General features: G+C 38.4%; 2 protein-coding genes and 1 long non-coding RNA gene across 3 annotated transcripts in view; 1 reads left to right on the forward strand and 2 right to left on the reverse strand.

Annotated features, from left to right (window-relative positions):
• Positions 1–22,401, reverse strand: part of LOC136250971 (uncharacterized) — a 184,812-nt gene that overhangs the window by 155,704 nt on the left and 6,707 nt on the right. The window lies entirely within an intron of this gene.
• The window catches only part of LOC136250969 (sushi, von Willebrand factor type A, EGF and pentraxin domain-containing protein 1-like), a 105,994-nt gene that overhangs the window by 34,489 nt on the left and 49,104 nt on the right, over positions 1–22,401 (reverse strand). The gene's annotated exons all lie outside the window — the stretch shown is intronic.
• On the forward strand, positions 11,833–14,361 carry LOC136250977 (uncharacterized). Its single transcript, XR_010698861.1, has 3 exons — positions 11,833–12,152; positions 13,457–13,528; positions 14,043–14,361. It is a non-coding gene; the product is annotated as an uncharacterized lncRNA (long non-coding RNA).

Consider the following 22,401-nt stretch of genomic DNA (forward strand, 5'->3'; position numbering starts at 1 on the left):
GTTCTATTAGAGTAAATCTATCTTTACTGCATGTGACGAAAATATCTCATGTCTGTGTGCACATGTTAAATGCTTCAGACACCTAATTAAACTTGCAAGTGCCTAATTAGTTCACAGTTGCTACACAGCTATAAATACATATATTGTAATTGTTATCATCATAATAATTTATCATGTTATAACCATTTTTTTAATATTGTGGTCACAACTTTAGGATTGGAGCAAGAAATAAAGGAATAGAGGACTCAACCATCAAGACTTGTACGTATATGGGAGATGGAACAGTATTGCCATGGACAATGCCGGTACTAACCCCTCAAGGGTGTTGCAGTACAGTATAGATGCAAGACCAGAGCCTTGATTGCCACTTTTTGACTGTGGTCACAACTTCAAGATTGGAGCAGCAGAGAAAGGAATGGAGGACTCAATCATCAAGACTCGGGGAGATGGAATAGTACTGCCATGGACAATGCCAGCACTAGCCCCTCAAGGATGTCACAGTACAGTGTTGATGCAACCACTCCAACCAGTGCATAAGACCAGAGCCTTGATCATCACCTTTTGACTGAAATTTTTATACTTGATGAAGCAATTAAAACTAAAAAGTTGTAGTACTTATACTTTCCTGTGGGAGCATGCCCCCAGAGTCCCAGACTCCCTTGCCTGTTCAGCAGAATAATAGGATTGAGCCTTACTACCACTTTCACTTTTTATTCTGGTGGTCCAGATGTACATATCAGCAACATAACACAGTAGCTGTAGATAATGCTCCCCTAGGCAGAGCTATAGGGGTGGGCATTTTTTCCCTACTATCACAGTAGTTCTTCTCGCAGTTCTTTGCCTGGCCATCATCAACTGCTGTCAAAACATTAGTCTCGTCCCCAGACCCTTCCTCAAGCATGCTTATCACGCAAAAATAACTTAGTTTAGCAGTGCACAAACAATTATTGACAGCTTATACTATGTTAAAGTACACTTACCACATTATTGAACCACGTACACCACCAGAATCCACCAGATTGACAACTAACACGTGATTTATTTAGGGGAAATCTTGTGGAAAGTCCCTAATTACCTTAAGTGGACACACGTGATATGTGGTTTTAAATTGAATAGTTTAAGAATGTAACTCGTGAGGCGTACTATAATCAGCTCGACTTTAATGACAAACTCGAGCCCCTCGTGAGAAACTACATCGCTTGAGCAACGCTTGAAGAAGTAAGAGTCAAGAATACTGAGGTACTCTATGATATATGCTGGTCTTGAAGGCTAACGGAGTGAGGAATGAAGTTTGTGCAAAGTGTCACATCGCCACACACTGATTCACCGTGTTTGTGCGATAGGGTTTTTGGTTGGGGTCCACGAGGACATCGATGATCATTTACCAGTCAGCTGTAAGTAATGTCACAACAGAAGGAAAGGAACCATTTCCATACCCCTATGGCATACTGATTTTCCAAGTCAGTTTATGTACACTCAACCACAGAAATGTAGAACTTTGGTTGCAAGTGAAAAATGAACACCTTTTTACTCAGTTACAAGAGATTCACCCAGCTGGGATAAAATGTTGAAGTGAATGTCATTAGTACCAACTTGTTCATCAGGTATTGGACAATTCCAAGTGTCCAGATTATGCAGTTGTCCTCATGTTCAAGTTTACACATTTAGGCAAGTTCCACAACATTCTATAATCTATTACTATATCAGTGTGGAATAATGCTTATATAATATTTTTCATATTCCAGGCTTTAGGTGTATTACATGTATTTATTACATGTATTTAATACCTGCTTGTTGGTTTTTACACGCCATCTGGTCATACCGGTTTATCCACTAGCAGTTGAATGTGATCATGGTACATATGTAAGTTGAGACCATGCAGGAACAAAGATACAGGTGTCATGAATTCCAGGTCAGTTGACGTTCAGGGGAATTGTATTATTGCAACTGTTCTTTTGTAGTTATTAATTATCAGTGACCAGGTTGTGATAGTGTACTTTTGTTTGACCAATGACCTAATGTTCTGGTTTACATGCTCACCCAACAGTTATGTTATTCACTTAACCTGCATATGGGATATAATTTTTTTAGTTCATTTTGATTATCCATTCTATTATTGGTACCGCCTGGCATATAGATTTTTTGCACATTCTCTTTTTAATTGAGTACTTGCTGGATTGTTTCGTCAGATATCGAAACAGGTGTCTTTGGTGTTGTGACCGATGTTCCAGGTCAGTTGCATGCGTGTTTAATTTAAGGTTAACTTCAGTGCCTGCTTATTCTTTTACAGGTCTCGGTATTGAGTGTCATGAATTTCAGGTCAGTTGACGTACAGAAGAATTGTATTATTGCAATTGTTGTTTTTGTAGTTATCAATTATCACTGTATACTAGTGATATGAAGGGTGTGAATTTCTGGGTCAGTCTACTCAGATGTATCGGGAATAGTGTTGATGGGCCCAAACAAATATCCAGTGTAGACTGTAGTGGCATCAAGGGTGTTAATTTCCAGGTCAGTTTACATGTTGTGATGTTAGTGATTTTTCCTAGTACCCAGATGTTAAGTGTATTGTATTTAATGCCCACCTGTTATGTTTTTAAATTATGATATATCAGTGTAGACAGTGCAACAGTAAGCCTTCTGTGTTGTAGTAACTATTTGTTTCATAATTATGCTGTTGTCCCAGAATGGCACAATTTTTGGGCAATCAGTGTGAAGTCAAGTGGTACAAACATTGTATTATGACCAAGTTGTGATAGCGTACTTTTATTTGACTAATGTCCTAATGTTCTGGTTTAACATGCTTACCCAACAGTTATGTTATTCATGCACTTAGCCTGGGATATAATTTTCGTTCATTTTGATTATCCATGCTATTATTGATACAGCCCGGCATATTGATTTTTTGTACATTCTCTTATTAATTCAGTGCCTGCTGGATTGTGTCATCAGATATTGAAACAAGTGTTTTTGGTGTTGCGACCGATGTTCCGGGTCAGATGCATGAGTGTTTAAGGTTAACTTCAGTGCCTACTTATTCTTTTACAGGTCTCAGTATCGTCATGCTGACATACAAGAGATCGTCACTATTGTTGAACTATTTTTAGTAATGCCTTGATGTGATGTTGATTAACATTGTGTTACACATTGTTGTATGTATACCATATGGCAAGAAATTTTCATGGCCATCATGAAATTTGAATATATTGTGTAAGTTGTGTGGAACAATCCCAACTCATACACGGTCACTGGCAAATCACCAACCATATTCGAGCAATCCATTACAAAATTTTGTTGCACCATTTGAGTGTGCATAATACTTAATGAACGCCACAACACAGCTTCATGGTACACACTACATAGAGGTGGTAACCCCTAAAGGCTTGTTACCTTTTGTATTCACTGTACCAGCCTTTGTGGTTGATTTATTAAAAATTACATGTAAATAGAGAATTGAAGAGTATGCTTAAAGCACCTTCGCTAGTGACTTTGTTCTTCACACCTTGTTTATAAGACATCTGGCGATTCATAAACGCTCGCATGGGGTGCGGCAATAAATGGAATTTAAAAGAATTCTGCTTAAAATGCCATCCCTAGGGAACTTATGGTACAGTACGCTGTCACAACTTGTTTATCAGGCATTAGAGTTTGTGTCCACGTAGTGTCTTTAAAAGTTATTGTAGGGATTAGAGGTTTGATTGAAGAAAATACGCGTATCGGCAAACCAGATTGGATAATGTCAGTGCTATAGATGGACTGTACAAACACGGCTATGTTGACTGGTATAACGTGACAGTAGTTGCAACATAAAGTAGAGAAATAAAGCGAAATATGCCTATTTTTTATTTTGCGATGGCTACTTTTTTATTTTAGCGAGGTTGCAAGAAAACTATGATGATGACGACTCCTAAAGATTTTTTATCATGTAATGCAATACAAATCTATTGAGAGATGTTGCATAATCCAGGACTAATATTGCAAATCCGACCCTACACGTATATAACTCACAGTAGTGGCCGCGTGTCTTTTAATTGGGCATGTGCTTTGTAGTTTCTTGGCCGCGCGACTCACTACCGTGAGTCTTGATATGTTCGTTGTATGTGTAACACTTGTCATGCTCAATGTATGTGTACTGCTTGACATGCTCATTATGTGTGTGATGCTGGATTTAGCTTAATACATGTGGGGATCCTAACCCATCTGCATGTGCAATGTGGTTATTGTGTGTACATAGCTTTGAGTTTGGGGAAATTGGGCGCAGTGAAGCTGCTTGACCAGAATGATGCTCGCTACTTAATAGCTGTGGTGATGAGATCACGTCATTAATGTAGAATGCTGTGCACTAACTTGGTCAGGCACTTCACTTAACCACGTTCTGGGCTGCCCAATATTTCCCAAATTAGGCCAATCATGCACCTGAGCTTGGGTAAGCTTGGCTAATACAATAAGATGTTAAATGTTGTTTACTCTGTAAATAAAAGTTAACATCATTGACCGTTACGGGAGGTAAAGGGGGGACAATGGGTCATGTGCACCATGCAGCGTTACTATTTATAGCTATGCATGTGCACACTCAACTTGAGGCACAGACGAAAGTATTGGAGTCGCAGATTCTGTCCAGCTCTATCAGTTGAATAGCAGCCCATCATGCCGAAAACACCCACCTACCCATGTGGACATACATGCATACACCTGGTAACCCGGGACTAACAGGGCGCAGTGAAGCTACTTGACTAGAATGATGCTCGCTACTTAATAGCTATGGTGATGAGATCACGTCATTAATGCAGAATGCTGTGCACTAACTTGGTCAGGCACTTCACTTAGCCACGTTCTGGGCTACCCAATATTTTCCCAAATTAGGCCAATCACGCACCTGAGCTTGGGTAAGCTTGGCTAATACAATAAGATGTTAATATATATCTAATCAAAAACAGCCAAGCTGTAAAAAAAAATGCAGCCCCTAAAAGGCCATGGTGAAAAAAGATGTGAAATTTGGCGGCCAAGAAATAGCTGTGATGGTAGAACCAAACCCTAACCCTAACTTTGGACTACTAGAATTGTGAGATAGAAGAGGGTGCTAACGGGCCCTCCTACTGTCTATGGAACCAATTGTGGTATAATATATGTACAGGGGCACCCGTGGTTTTGAAGCGTGAAATTAACGCACCAGATAAATACTCGCAAGCAGAGGAAGTGAAATGGGTGCCACACCCTTTAATTAGCAAGTTTTCTAAATACTTACACTCTTGTAAGACAACATTGAATTTGAGCAAGAACTCATATGATAGATGTTAATTATTAGAGTAAATGGTTGGAAAATCTACTGTATTTTATAGCTTACACTGCATGTATATAATGTTAACATTGCTGTTCCATCAAATTTCAAATGACACAGCTTTAAATACATTTACATTGAGCTTGCTGCTTTTACCATTATGCTTCAAAAATAATGCCAGGCAGTAAATCAAGGCACGTGATCTGTTGTAAGGTCAAAGGAAGCCAGTGCTGCCATGTGACGGTTGGGTGGTTGAAAAACAAAAATATATGACTTTTACACACCTGTAACTCAATTGTGCCTGGAGAGTAACAATTTGTATTGGTTGTATTGAAAATCCCCTTGTCAATGGACACATTCCATACCACATTAAAGGAAAACCCATCCAGCAATCTCCAATCTACAGAGTTTCAATATTTGTTTTATATTATGCATTTTTCCTGAACATCTTAACTTTTTTGCAACATGTGGATAATTCACAACTGTTTTATTGATCTATTCAATTTACTTCAAATTTAGAGGGCTATTCATTGAGCATATTTGACCCTATTTAATGTCCAATTTGACTCTGGCAGATTTGAATTGCATGCAGTTTTCTATAAGTGTTACTTGTTTCGCTCTAAATGGATGAACTAATGATAGCAACTATGCAGCTGAATGTTTTTCTACAACTTAGCAAACAACGCCACAAAGTAAAACCGAAATTCACAATCAGACTATACAAGTATACAGAAAAATTTGGAATTTTCAACTAGAGTAGGGACCATAGCACATCGATAAAACGTACTGAAACAAGCTGGAGTAGTACATGATATTAAATCACAGTAAAACAATAAGAAGTGTTATATCCCTACTGTGCATTGTACATACTGCAGTATGCTAAAAGGCACATCTCGGGCCTAAGCAACGTTGAACAGTTAAAAAATCAAGCCCGTAGCCGTTATCGAGTTACACTTGTCTGAAAGCATCAGTCAGTCAGTCAGTCAGTCAATCAGTTACTTACTCAGTCAGTCAGCAGAACATTCTGTTAATATATATCCACCCCAAAAACACCTTCACTGTAAAAAAAAGGCGCGTCTGTAATCACATGCCACCTGAGGTCTCACATGCCTTTATTTTTTCTGTGCATGTATACATTAACAATGGTTTCTTATTATTTTGTTTACTAGTTAGTTCTCTAAGGTGATCTCTTAAGCACTTCTTGATTGTAAACTAACTTCTTGATTACTTGACATATAAAAAATATTCTGGATTTCGGCATAGGATTGCCCATTTCATATAAACATCACACCATCTTCTAAACAAAGCATCGTAACTTTTGCATACTTTGGTTAACCGATACGAAATTTGGCTCATCAGATTCCTTGATGATAGGTGATTCAAGTGGTGTGTAAGTTGTTTGTGTATTAATGAAGGGAAAGCTAGAAAGGAACCTTTTATTGCAAAATTTACATGTTCAGAGCATCTTTTAAAACATTTTTGGCACGTTTTACAACATGTCTCTATAAACTAACCTGTTAATACGGTTGGAATCCTATATACTGATACCAAGTTGAGGGTAAGAACTTGTAATTGTATAATTTTCCCACTGAGGTAGCTAATTAAATTTTCCAAAAGCTTAATGTATGAAGTGTGTATTGTAATATTGGCAGCAAATAACTGTCACTATAGTAAGACTGTCACACCAATGGTCGGCATTTTGGATAGAGAAATTCAAGGGCTTTTATGGCGTGCAGTAGAGATATGTGAGTTAAATAGCATTTTTGTTTGTACTATACAATGTTGGACAAGGACTGGCAAGGAATGACGAGGTTTTTTGATCAGCCTGTTTTACCAAGCCAAGGTTACATGAAAAGGATATAAAATGGATATCTAGTTATGATTTATTTAATGTAGGGTCAAACTCAGTGATTTGGAATCTAGAAATGCTTTATTTTACAAATCACATACCTGTCCATACATTACGTATGTTTTGATATGATTTCTGTGATTTTGATTCTGGTCACAGATGGTTTTATAACTCGTACCTAGGGTTGGCAATTAAAAAATCAACCTCTATAGTTTCTCCTCTAACTCTGGGTGATCAGTCCTACCCAAGTCTACATCAAAACCGTAGAGTAACAATACGGTGATTCCCCTTGCTGTTTCTGTAGCGCGCATTTTAATTTTTAGCGATTTTTCAGGTTTTTAAATAAAAATGGGCAGCAGTATCAGCAATATTGCTTAGAGCACTTCAATGTTTCCATGAATGGTGCATTACATGGTGGTCACTATACTATCGAAAACGGATGCATATTCTTGGTGAAACAGATGCTGCATGTTTCTAAATCATACCGTGAGTGAGGGCATCAGTTTACGTTGGCACGTAAACACTGTAAATCTCCACTTAATAAGGTCCAAAAAGGTGCCTGGGAGTTAGTAAACCAACCTTGGACTTCATTATGTGAGTTCAGTTGGTTGATTTTTCATTGCAGACTTGTCAAGCGCCGTTTTAGCGAAAATTGATTTACAACAAACCACCTTTTAAGCTTGTGTATTTTGTAGAGCACCTCACCCAATAATCCATAACAGCAATGGACAACATTCTAGATGTCCGTGCCCATTTTTTATGAAAATGAGCCAAAATCCATCAAAATTTACGACACGGCTATATCCCAAATTTGGATTTGGATTTTATTACTGTGTAAGGCAGCCATAAGGCTGATACAACACAGGGGGATGCAACTGCACAACCCCAAATAATAAGCACAATACATTCAAAGTTATTATGATTGTCTAAATGTTCGGTCCAGCTGCTAGTCATACATGATCATACAAAACTTAGGTGATACGAGAATTCATCTAGGCCGGGTAGAGCATTCAAATGGAAGGCATTTAATCACTACCAAACCCACCATAAAACTAGACCATTGGTAGGCTCATAGATAATAGACATCTATGGTAGGCTTGATCCCCTGAGTTACAAGTTAATCTAAAGAGGGTTGATTTTTTCATTGCCAACTCTACTCATACCCTTAATGCATCAGTGTGTATGTAACATATAGGTCTTCCCTCGTTAAAAAACAATCACAAGCCCAATCATGAGGACCCAACACAGAGTAAGACAGCATAGCTGAGCTCTATGCAGTTACTACAGTTTATCGTATACTATCATTCTACTAGTGTATGTACGCGTACAAGTAAAATGGTGTAAAAGAGCAGTGTACAACACTTACGCCACAATGATAGCAATCCCTATCGCGTCAGTAGCTACGACTCAACTCGAAGCTGGTATTTGGTATTCAAGTATTCCGAGTTACAAGGCTGGCGATGCTTTCTCGTCTTGTCGCATAATAATTGTACTGACTCCCCACACCCTTCGCGGTAAATTATGATACCATACTTGGCGTTCAACGCCCGATAGTTGCACATACCTACACATCATTGTGATAGCTTCTGTTTATATACGTAACCCGTCCTTTCCCTCAAGCCTTTAAAAACCCATTATTACTAATACAGACATGCCAACTTTCACGCATTAGGCGTGAGTCTCACCCTTTGGCTAGTAATCTCACGCTCTCACGCCTAACCCTCTGTTTCTCACTCTTTCAGCTTAGTTCTCACGCATTTCTCACGCCTGATCTGCTTCATCATTAGCCTGTGCTTAAAATTGGACAGCCCTGTGCTTATTTATTTGATGTACGTTGAGCAAGAAGCGACCTTTTCTTTTTTTGGTCTTCACTACCAAAAATCCTGGAACTACACTTGAGTCTAGTCAGCATTGCTGGTAGTGTTTGAGGTCTCACTCCTAAAATTGTTGAGAGGTTGGCGCACTGGTCTAGAACGCCATTTTTAGTTTCCGGTAAAAATAAACTATTTCTGTTTCAGGGGGGTTGCGTTTTGACTGAGTAATGCCAGTGGAAGTTAGCGTCTTGGGCCACTACCTTCCTTCAGTCAATGCACTTAAAGACGTAGTTTTTTTCATGGATCAAGATTTATTGTTTTCAAAATCCAGTGTTAGAGCTGTTTTGAATGAAATGGCTGGGGTATCAATTTCTGCATCTCAGAGGATCTTTTTTGGGAGGAATTAACTGTAAAGAATGGACCAGACTGATTGAACTAGGTTTTGTAGTTACCCATAGGGCTTTTTCTTGTTGTATGTATGTATGTACGTATGCATGTAGTTACACTTTTTTTCCTTGCCATGCCCACAACTGACTACTGTGTAGATCAGATCTGTGGTCACATGTTAGTCCGAGGATTCACATACTTGTATCTTTTTTGTTGTTGTACACATTCATTGTAATCATGATGGCAAGTTGCTATTGTTCCGGCAGCCGGAAAAATTTTGTCAGGGCTATTGTTCCGGCAGTCCATTAGATTTCTCACTATAAGCACAGTAGTTGTATGCTATGCCCTCGGCTATGCCCTGAGTATTCAACTTCAGGGCACGCATCTATATAGTAGTTTTATTTTTTATTCACGTGACTGCCGGAACAATAGCAACAGCCTTTAAAAAACGTAAAACCATAACTAGGTCACTCAAACTAGTCTCATCTCCAGCTGCATTCTCACAAACCATTAATTTGCATACAACCCAAAGTCTAGCCATGTGACAACTATACAGCTATAGCCCATTATGTGGCTACATATATACAGACTTGGAAGGCTACATATACATACAACTGATTGATGAATCCATGCATGCATGCAATAACCATAGCTAGACTATTATCACATTTTGATCTTCATAATACAATAAATGAATATTGCATTGTATTCATTTTATTATGTACAGTGTATATGGTTTGTAAAGCATACTAGCTACTACGCCTCTTTCTCAGGGTGTTATTTCTGAGGTTTAGTTAAAGTGAATCATTGCATGCAATGTACAATATCTAGATAGATTTAATCCTTAGGAGAAAAGTTGCCAAAATGAAATTAGGTGATCATACATATATGGGGACATATAGTGAGGATATGACAAGCCACTTTACCATGCATGTGTCACATGTCTTATTCAGGTGAACTATTTTCTATGAAAGTCTGTAGACCTACAATGTGTCTATATATAAGGCCACTATTTAATGATTTTTCTACGTATTTCATCAGCACTCACATGTATTTTTACTGCTACACGTATTGTTTCCTCATTTAACCATTATTTGATCTGGTTAACGAAAGAGTGAGCATTGCAGTTTAATTTTTTAAAGATTGCTGCACTCATTATAGTACATAGCTACCTCATGCATTAGCTATGATCAAGAAAATTGAAAGATCTGTGTAGTGCATATTAGTGTATCCAGAATTTTACAAACCTCATGCAGTCAGTGAACTGTTGCTAAGGATGACTGCATAACAACATCTGAGTGGAACAGAGTATTGTGGTTGTTAGTTTAGTCAGAAGATGTTATGTTATATGTAGAGTAAATCCCATCCAAAAACAGCTTATAACTATAAAAAAAGTGCGCGTCCAAGTAAAGCAGAGTTAACTGCGACAAAAAGTAATGATATCATAATGCGGCCATGTGCGAGGTGTGCAAGTTGTAAAATTAATATTAGCTAATCAGATAATACAACGTTATTGTTAAAGTGTTAATGAGAACTATGTGATGCTGCTAGTTATTAAGTGTGTGAGCATCTTCATAAATGCCACATAAATTTAATTCTCAATAAAGCAATGTGTATAGATTCTCTGATAGTAATAAATAGTTTGAGTTTGGCCACCTTTCCTTTGTTCGTAGCATTGCTGTATACAGGAAAGGCGGCCAAACTCAAACTATTTATTACTATCAGAGAATCTATACACATTGCTTTATTGAGAATTAAATTTATGTGGCATTTATGAAGATGCTCACACACTTAAAAACTAGCAGCATCACATAGTTCTCATTAACACTTTAACAATAACATTGTATTATCTGATTAGCTAATATTAATTTTACAACTTGCACACCTCGCACATGGCCACATTATGATATCATTACTTTTTGTCGCAGTTAACTCTGCTTTACTTGGACGCGCACTTTTTTTACAGCTACAAGCTGTTTTTGGATGGGATTTCAATACTTTTTGTTAGAAAAAGCAATGCACTGTTGATAACAGTAGGTGAGTTTCCATGGTTTTGACAGAAACCCCAGATTACAGTGACAGAATATTAAAATATAACTGTAATTTTAGTGGCCAGGGCCGCCCACATGAGGGGGGGGGGGTAACTGGGGTATTTTTCCCCCTGCCCCAGCCCGAAAAGGGCCTCTTGAATACCTGTTTAAAAAAACACGATATACTCTAATAGAGCAGTCAGGATCTAGACCCTTCCTTGCCCCTGGGCCCCTCTTTAACTCTTTTCCCTGGGCCCTCTAATTTCTCTGGACGGCCCTGTTAGTGGCATGCAACTGCAGCCAACTAACACCCATTTTAACTAGTAAACCCTTAACAACACTTTGCCTTTCATCTTGTATTGCATTGAAACGATCAAGATACTCTATTAGAGCAGTCACAAAACAGCTGTAACACAACAATCAATATTTAGCATAGTTACAACTTCTGCTTAGCATACTAGCTACTTACAGACTTTACAATATAAAAATATGGCACTTGTAGAAATGTGACTGTTCTATTAGAGTATCTCGATCTACTTCAAGCATTGACTAATTCAAGTGAAGAAGCTACGCCCCTGCCAAGAGATCTTGTGAAATGAAATGAGAATAGTAAAGAAAAGGCAAGTATGTACAGAGACAATAGAGGGGCGCGTAATTATGTCCTGTTGTAAATAAACGCCTTTAAAATTTATATTACTACTAAATAAACGCACCAGAATAGGCTTGTGTGGCTGTTGTCTCCAAGGTTGTCTCATTACTTGTCTTTTCGTGTTGAAGGGATTTAGTCGCAATTGGTGAGTTTAACTATACATGTATTTGTGTTGTAAAACTTAATTGTAAAAAGGCGATTAGCACATATCATGATAAACATGTATTTGTCACAGTAGAGTCTCTCACGAAGTCACGATTATTACGAGACATTGGACCAGGGTAAAAAATTTACTGCTATATTTAGAGGTTGTAGTGTTTGTATATCTTAGTATCTTAATAAATAATCCCCCATGATCACTAATCACTAATAGTACAGTGAAAACTGGTCATTATTCAGGCCGTAGGGACAAACTTTTCTGACCTTGCCTTTTAAAGAGGTGGCTGCATTATGCGGCCTTAAAAAAAGGTAAGAAGCATGCTGTTCTAACTGGCTATAGAGATGGATTTAGCGTATGACAGCGTATGAGACAGTGAGTGCTGGCAGCAAGGGGGCAGCCAATCTGTTAGAGCACCAAAAGCACTGCTTCAGACATAGGCAGTTGACTGTCAGCCCCAAGTGTAAAAAGTTTCACTATTGGTCCTTATAAGCTCCTGATGAAGAAAGTGATGAAGTCATTATCCATAGGATGTATTTTTCAGAGCATCCATTTCAGTTCTACAATATAGTAGCCAAGCATAAGATGAACATAACACAGCATTCCAGTAGTTTAGTGGTGACCACAACACTGCCTGAGTTAAACTGTGGTGAGATTTGAGACTATCAGAAGCCCTGGAATGTCTTCAACACATGAAATACCAAATATCTAATGCCTGGCTTTCATCCACAGTGGACCTGTCTTGGTGGCCACTTGTACAGAAGGGAAACAGCTGCAACACAGTCTTGCGAGCGAAACAGCTAGTTGCCACACTCCTTAATTATCAATTTGTAAAATCTTTAGCAAAATTGTGTGTGCGAGCACGTGTGATGTGGCAGTGCCGTGTATATGGTTGCTGCCTAGCAGTGACACATCACGAGTATTGAAGTCACAATGCGTTACTGTATCATCCATCTAAATACAATCTCTGAATGTGTCATTTTGTGTAGAGAGCTATCTTCCACAAGAAGTGACCTGCAGGTTTCAGTGTATATTGTTAACCATTAATATTGTTCACAATATTGTGAACTATATGTACAGTGAAACCTCACTTAGTGGCCACCTCTTTAATAAGACCATCTCATTATATTGGCCACCTCTAGTAGGTCCCAAATATAGCTAAGCATTACTTATGAACTCATTAGTAAGGCCACCTTGTTATTCAGGCCAAATTTTTTGGTCCCATAGCCTGCCATATTAATGAGGTTTCATTGTACTTATGTGAATTTTTATTTTTCGTAACTTTTCTTCAGGTTTACTGATGGGCACTATGAAGCATTGCTGACTGGTACATGTATAATGTGGTGACTTGAAATGCTAAAACAGTACGTAGCATGTCTTGTATGTACATGTAATGTGTTGTAATGTGTCCACACATCCACACATCTTAGAAATAAATATAATTGTATTCTCTATAAATAGTCAGTTCCATTGTGCCACTGGGTCATAAGTGGGTTGAGTATGGATCATCCAGGGCACTTGAGTCACATTTTGTCCTGGCCAAGTGGATCTCATCCACTGACAGAATATACAGGATCAGATCACGTGTATAAATTACGGTGGAACTTGTTTATTGCCACCTTCACTCATTCAGCAGGTAACAGTGTATAAATTCTCAATTGGAATTGGCTTTTCAAGAGTGGTTGTCTTTCTATACTAGTGGCCATTAAGACAGGTTGTACTGATAGAGTGTACATACTAGAGATGCAACAATATCCTCCACTTAGTGTCGTTTGATAGTGATGCAATGGAGACTATGTATTATTGCATTTAAATACTATACTATTATATTGCAACTCTAGCACGTATTTATAACAGGAATGTTTGTTAACTGTTTAGACATACTGGAGCCACACCCACTCATCTGGATTCTACAAATGGAGTCATACCAACTTGTTGTCATCATACTTACTCGTTACTCCCATTGTGTTTGGATGAATATACATGCCGTCATGTGAGACTTGCTACCATGGCGGGCCACTAGAAAACATTTACATAGCAGTTATATTACAGTCATTATTGTACAATTCTTACATTATTGTTGTGAAACGTGTTTGGTATTCATGTGTCTCCTCTGTATGTTGTAATTACATGTGTAATTTTGTGTGGGGGTGCTATAAAATGCAATAATGCATGGTGACAATTGTATTAGGCGATTTTGCACACTTCCTTTTAAGCTAGCTACATGTGCTAATTACTCACAGCTTGTGTCAACAACTGGTAACCGCAGTTGTACTCTTGTGTCATTCTTTAAGCCGCGCCCTTAGAGGACAAATTATGTGGGGGCGACTAATTTCAAAACGAAGGATGGTATGCAGCACCATAGATTATATCTATGGACTATAATCTATGGCAGCACACTTCTTGGTGGCTATATGTACCGTGATTAACTACATAGAGTGCCAGTTCATCAATACCCAGTGACCGCAGTTGTGCTCTGCGTCATTCTTTAAATTCCGAGTAAAATTCTTAGAGAGCAAATGACGTGGGGGTTACTAAATTCAAATTTCAAACTAGCCATTCTCGAAAACAAATGTTTCAATCTGAATGAATCTTTTAGAACAGTTTAAAGACACATTGCCCTACATGCCAAGCGAGTATTGCGGAAAACAACAATCTGGGATTTGTATTTGGCCTCTAGGTCGACTGAGGACAACTGAAACTTCGTTTGGTGCTGAAATCACGACTGTAGGGTAATCATGTATGGTGAAATCGATGATCTGAATCTTGAGGTGATTGAGTGAATACTGAAGCGATAACAGGGCGATCAATGTTCGGAATGCACAAAGGAACGCAAGGCATACACCTGCGGTTGCGTCTAACCGCATGCGATAAAAAAAAAATAAATAAAAATGAAACTTCCCCTTTGATGTCGGCAACCTCGATCACGAAACAATTGGCATGGATTTGCTTCACTGCTTGTGTGGTAGTTACTAGTGACACGATGAGTTCAACTCCAGAGTTTCAGAGGGATAGCGTAAGTGACGGGTGGATTACAGGAAGGCCGAATTTGACAACGTTCGTTCTTGTAAAATCCTCATGTAGTGGTCGCGTCATTTATTGTCTGCGGCGCGCGTTTCTGTTTTACTGGCCGCGCGACTCACTACCGTGAGTCTTGATCACAAGCAAAAAATCAAGTTACGTATGTTGATGATAACTTGTGTACTAATCTATTAGCTCTTCTTTGAAATGAAAGAAAGGTACATATTCAAACCTGGGGTACAATACATACCACGTACATGCACTTGAGAGAACTGCATTCAAGTAGCTGATTGGATACTGGGACTTGTTTGGTCAGTAATATTCATCATCACAACATAAGTTTGCTTTGTTCATGGAGCAGTATTCAATCATGAAGACACTTAATCTTAAATTTAGCAGGCAAAAAAGGGGATGCCATCACCTGATGGATGTAAAGCAGGCACAAAAAATTACTTGTCCTTCAACTACCTATATAGCACCTATGGTCTATAATCATCTACATTCAGTTCCTTGGCAATATTTCTTTGATGTCCAGACTTGCATGCTACGATCAGGTTAGTTAACAAACTAGGAGTCTGCAGCTAAGGGGCTTATTACTATTATGCTATGTATGTCCATAGATACACAGTAATAGGCTAACAAAATCATCCTAAACAAATTACACTCTGTATCCAAAAATGCAGGTCTTACACTATGTAACATATACCCCTCTTCAATATGTAACTAGCTCACAAATCCCTATTTTGACTTATAATTAGAGTTAAAATAGGGATTTGTGGGTTTATTCGATGTAATCATGAACCTTGTTAATTATAGCAGCAATCCCTTCATGTTTCATAGGTTTTTTCAGTGATCTCTATTCTTTATTTTTAATTTTTATATGTTTAGCTTTTTAAAAGTCCATTTATGGATTAACTTTAGCAACTGTAAAGACTTTGGTATTAATGACTGGACTGAAGCACACACAAGATGCTACATAGACACTGATATGAGATGTGCTGTTTATGTATGAAAGCCAAGCATGGTACAACCTAACTTTCCCTTGAATCATGTTGCACCTACTCCAAACTAGTTATGTTTTCACAAGATAATTACTTGATAATCCAACTCATCGCAGATCTCATCGTCTTGACCTAGCTGAACACTTACGTTTTGTTAACGCCTGTAACTTTAGAACACTAGACAGATTTAAGCGTAGTTGGCTGGCCAATGTATGGAATGGCCTTCCAGCTGATATAATTTTGCAAGAAGCGCACTGTACTAAAAGACATTCAGCGTTTTGTGTGTAGCTAACATTTTTATTGTATAAATATGTATTGTGAGGTTTTGCTACAGTTTAAAAAAAATCATTGTTCCATCCTTATCACTATCTCCAATGTCATCATGTACTAGGAATCACTCTTAGCATTTTAGAATACCATTTGCCAAATTTAACTAGAGGTGTACCGATATGGGTTTTTGGCATCTACCGATATCCGATATTGGTGCCACCAAAAGAGGCCGATAACCGATAGTCGATCCGATATTTGCATTATAGTTAAAAGTGTACATTTACCTACCCTACAACAACATGTGCATGTATTCATTGCTATACTCTGCCTGTGGTGGTACACAGCTTGGGTTTCTATTGTGCAATCCAGACAATTAGGCACCCACAAACATTTTTACGTATACTCCCATGAAGCCTTATACAGATATTTCTGCATTCTAATGGTTTGTGAGAAAGCTGGTACTGTGACAGCAAGTTTCCTTGGTTATCCTGTGACCCTTCTTTTTATTACAAGGTAGCTACTCTATAACTGCTTCATTTATAAAGACTGTGTCTGTGATAAGCTTTCCAGCAACAGACAGTAGAATTGCGTGTATTTATATGGCTTCTCGTAGCATAGCGCTTGTTTCAGAGTGAACAATAAGCCACTGGCACTAAAGAGCCTCATGAATAATGTAGAAAACCAATGCATTATCCGTTTATGTACAAACTATTGCTACTGTATAAATATCGGTAGCGATATTGGTCCTCCTGCTGTTCTGTACCGATACCGATATTGGTAAAAATTGCCATAATGGTGGCCGATATTATAGCCGATCCGATTATCGGTACACCTCTAAATTTAACACTTATCTTTACTCTTTGTTGCTTTTAACAATTAGATCATATTGTCAACCAGCCATCTTTGAATAATTTTAAAGATTTGTTGTATTATTATTATTATTATATTCATGTATCGTACTCTTTCTACACAGCAATAGACAGTACCATAAAAATATGCATTCATTACCACACTACACGCCAGCTATAAGAACAATCCAATTCTGTCACAGTCGAGGACAAGACCATCACCAGTGGTGCATGATGTAGCATGCTTCACATCATAGTGAGCATACTGTACTTACATGCTCCTCAGAATACTTCGCACTGTAAAGGGAAGAGGCTACTATCGAGCTCTGATTGGATGTCAATGCATCTGTCCGTATCAGTGTCACCGGAGGAGAATAAGCCAGTAGATTTAATGTTTTTCACACCGGAACTGAAGCACAATGCAAGCACTCACAGTGCAGCTGTATTCACATCCTATATAGCTAGTCTATAGTACAGGAGCTAATTTTACTGTACACATCATTCACAATAACAAAGTCAGCTGTCAAGTAGCTACATAGAAGAGTCAACACATGTAAACCATGGTTTGTCAACAAAGCCTCGTCAGCATGGTGTTTTTACAATGTGGTTAGACCCATGGATACTGTGGATACAGAACTTTTTACTATCACCTTTTGGATAACAAACTCAACTTTTCACTAGTGATCAAGGTAGCTATAATATTTCGAGGGGTGTCACTCAGGATTTTACTGTACGTAGATCTGCGACTGCAATCAAGCTCAAGGTCAATGGCCAAAACCACTAAATTGCTCTACAGTGAATCAAAGGTCAAGACAAGACAAAGAGTTGAAAAGTTCAAAATACACAATCGCTATATGCAGCTTACATAATTGTATACCACTTTAGCGTGAGCATTTAAAGAAGCTGCTGGGAATTTAACTCGCATATTGCCTGGGAAATACCATGGGAACACAGTTTGCTCATGGCTTTGACTCCCAAGATACAATACGCTTTGACTCATTATATGTGACCCAGTCTGACAAAGACGGTCTTATCGCTTATTTTAAAGTATCCAGAAATGCCGGTTTTAAGTATCCAGTGTGTTGTAGCTCACCAATGGTAGAAGCTAAGTGTACCAAATTTTCACATGATTTATACCAATTTCTTACCTTCAAGAGCATCTACAGTAGAAGTAGCCAACACCTAAGTTTCCTGCCATTTTAGATAGTATTTATACGAGGTTGATTCTACCAGGCGAGCTCCAAAAGGGGTGGGAGGTGGGGGTTGGCAAGGGATTTTTTTGCATTAAAGAGGAAGGTGTAGGGATGAATTAGGCCAAGTTATGAACCAGTAAGGTCTCAAAACTGGCTAAAATGAAAGGACATTTACAGCGCATGTTTTTATTCAGCTCCATGAAGCTGTATAGCCACACACAACCATCCCTAGGCTGACCAGAGCTCCATTGGGGCCCAAGACCACTCGTATGGATCGCGACTGTGCTTGGGAAAAGCAGCCACAAAAGGAGACCACTCAAGTCTAGCTGATTTTGATTATGAAATTTGATAGGTTATTTATGTAGCTTTGTGTTCTTGGTGAAAACATCAATCATGGGCGATAAGACCAGCTTTGCCAGACTCAGTTGCATATTGAGCAACATGGAGTGTTTAATTGTGGTTTGGATTTACAGGTTAGGCTATGTTCAGTGTAGTTGCTAAGTTTCAACAATTTGACACAGTTACTAAATGATGGATGATCAGTAAAATAATTGTTTGAGTAATGCGTGGAAGCATATTTCTACCCACCACGTGCCAGCCATTGAGCAGACCACAGAACAACACCAACAGAAGACAGCTAGATTTAAATAGGTGAGTAGCTTATAGTCCTAACTACTTAACATAATAACTGACTTGTACACTGTTCCAATAGTGAATTTAGTGGGCTTAATGTAGTACTAATGCTAAAACAAAAAAATACTGGATCCACAATCGCAATTTTTCTGGCACTGTGTGTAAAGCATAATGATGTTCTAACAGTTTTTAGCCCATGCTATTAAAACCACTAGATACTGATGTATAAAAGACACAGGGTACTCTGTAGTTCTTTCACCTATCAGATAAATGTGCCTAGAGTGATATATATATATCACTTATACCAGATTTTTACTGATATATACACCTTAGACCTCAGGCCTGCTGCCCTCATGCTTTGGATGTATATACATATCAGCAAAATCCCTCACAGCTGTGGTATAACTACTACATACGCAACTCACAAGATGTAATCTCCAAGAAGATTCCAGCACACATTTCATTGTGATCGTAATGTATCCTCCACAGCTGTTGGTAGCACTTACCAAGAAATTATTATACTAAGTTACAAGCACAACCACACATTGGAATAAAGCAGTATCAAGCAGTGGTCACAACTTCAAGAAGAAATGCTCAAGTCACCGGTCAAGCACTGATAAACGCTTCAAGTCACAGGTAAAGATGAAATTTTGTCCGTTCAAGACTTTGACCACAATTGCAGATTAGTTTCCTGCCCAGACCCTATTTTCTTGGGGGTGGGAGGCACTTATCGATTAGAGATTATAGGCATTCCCCTCAGAAAGGGTCTGGTCATCTCCCCATATTATTTAAATATCAACAACTTTTGTCGCATGCTAATCAACTTCTAAGAGTTATGAAGAAGCCTTTCATGAAATGAGGTGTACTGGACTCAAGCATTTTTTTGACTTTATAGTATCAACACTCTCAGAACACATTCTGGCTGCTTCTGTATGAAAACCCCTACATTGGCATGTTATAACAACTAATTCCAAAGTACGGATTTTCCCACCGAGGTATTCTGTAATACCATCATTCATTTCTTGTTTCACTACTTTTATCGCTTGGGTTCCTACTTCATTTTAAAATTAAATATACTAGTTTGTTTAGTTTTCGTGATAGTATACAGCTATACATGCGTGACTGTTCTATTAGGGTGACTGTTGTATTAAAGTATCTCGAGTCATTGTGATCAATAGATTGTTAAGTGATGTGGTTTCTGTGATCGATAGTTATTAATCAACCAAGATAATCAATGGGTGTGGTCTTGACCTTATTGTGAAGTTGCAGACATAAGCACTTTAAATACTTTTGTGGTATCTAAATATGCTGGTTGATATGGAAAATTAATGCTCTGATATGGTTTCATTGAAGAAGACAGTGGCCAACCCGATTGAAGATAAAAGGAAAGACAAGATCTAGAGGGTACACACTCATCGGAACTCCAAAAGGCATATGCCACTGTTGAGTTTGTTATTGTGATACAAATGGTGGCTGTGTGCTGCTTCATTTGGTATCCAGCATCTTGCAAGTGTGGTCAGGCAGGCAGGGCTGACAGACGAAAATTTGAATTTCAGTGATTTTTTTAATGTATATATCCAGCATATTATGCAACAAAAATCACCTTTATGTTAGTCCATCTAACATCAAATCCAACATCAAAACAAACAAACAAACAAAAAACACATACAGGCAGCTGATTGTTAGAGCCAAGTTTTTTAGGCGGCACATGTCACTTTAGTGGCGATCTCTACTTAAACAGTACTACTGTAATGGTTAATAGATATGGTCAGTGCTAGAAGGTACGTGTAAAAATACAATCAATTATATAATTTTCACCTTGAAATCTAGGGAAACAAACTACATTACCTTACTGTTCTTCATTTGTATTGCTGTGTAAGGGGGTTACTATTCAGTGGACTGGACTACTGGACTGGAACACTGGACTGGACTACTGGACTGACATATTTTTGGTTTTTGCACATCCTATGGTTGGATTTATGGAGTCTCGCTAGTAAGCACCATTACGGCACCTGCAGCCCATTTCTAAATGCTGAAGATGAGCAGTGGAATATGCAAAAACTGTATTTCACTACCGTTCATTATGCCACTATACAGCACCTTACCCTGGTATGTAATAATGCTGCAGGCAGTGCAGGGAATGTGACAGCAATAGTTAACCAGTGATCAACTTGCCAGTAGACAATATCCTTTGAGATATTCTTAGAAAAAGTTTGAGGAGCTCTTGTCTCCTGTTTCAGTGTAGGGGCATATCAATTAAAGATTACAAGCACCCGTGCTGAAAAATTTCTGCTCCTGCACTGCACTAGAGGTCTGGCCATGTGAAACTAGCTTGCTCCTCAAGTTTGCTCTTAGGATATCTCGAAGGATATTGTCTACTGGAAAGTTGATTGCTGGTTAACTATTGCTGTCACATTCCCTGCACTACCTGCAGCATTACTACACCCCAGGGTATGGAATAAGTGCTGTATAGTGGCATAATGAACTGTAGTAAAATTATTAAGAGACAGTTTTTGCATATTCCACTGTTCGTCTTCAGCGTTTGAAAATGGGCTCCAGGTGCCGGTGCCCTAGGGTGCTTACTAGCAGTACTTCGTAAATCCAACTGTAGAATGTGCAAAAACAAAAAAATACGTCAGTCTAGTAGTCCAGTCCAGTAGTCCAGTCCAGTAGTCCAGTCCAGTAGTCCAGTCCAGTAGTCCAGTCCAGTAGTCCAGTCCAGTAGTCCAGTCCAGTAGTTCAGTCCATTGAATAGTAATGCCCACTGTGTAATAGGCAGAACATAGCTGAAGACGAAGTGTAATGGCTATTGCACTTTTCAGTAATTGATTGTTTCAGATGTATAATTAATTTTATGACATGCCTAGCACCATTCTTTCTTTTGACGAGGTAGCGTGGATTCTTAACTATTTTATTAAAAAAATAAACAAACAGGTAGAAGGAAAAATTAGAAAGATAATACCTGCAGATATACTAATGGACATTTAATGCCTACTCCAGTCTATACCCATCCCATGACTAAATTAGGGATTAAATGTCCATTAGTATATCTGCAGGTATAGGCATTTGCTATTTTTTTTGCTATTCCCTTGTTTCACTTTTATTTTTTGGGCGGGAGGGCTTTAATTGATAAGCACCACCTCTGAGAAAATAGGGTGTGGGCAAGAGACTACTGCATAGCCTAAATATTTTAAGGGACAATAGTTTCGAGGTTGAGCAATGTAGAATAAAAATTTCATGGATTTGCAAACAATCCCATAATCTATCTATA

Source organism: Dysidea avara, chromosome 3, assembly GCF_963678975.1.
Source record: "Dysidea avara chromosome 3, odDysAvar1.4, whole genome shotgun sequence".
In the NCBI taxonomy this organism is placed as follows: domain Eukaryota; kingdom Metazoa; phylum Porifera; class Demospongiae; order Dictyoceratida; family Dysideidae; genus Dysidea; species Dysidea avara.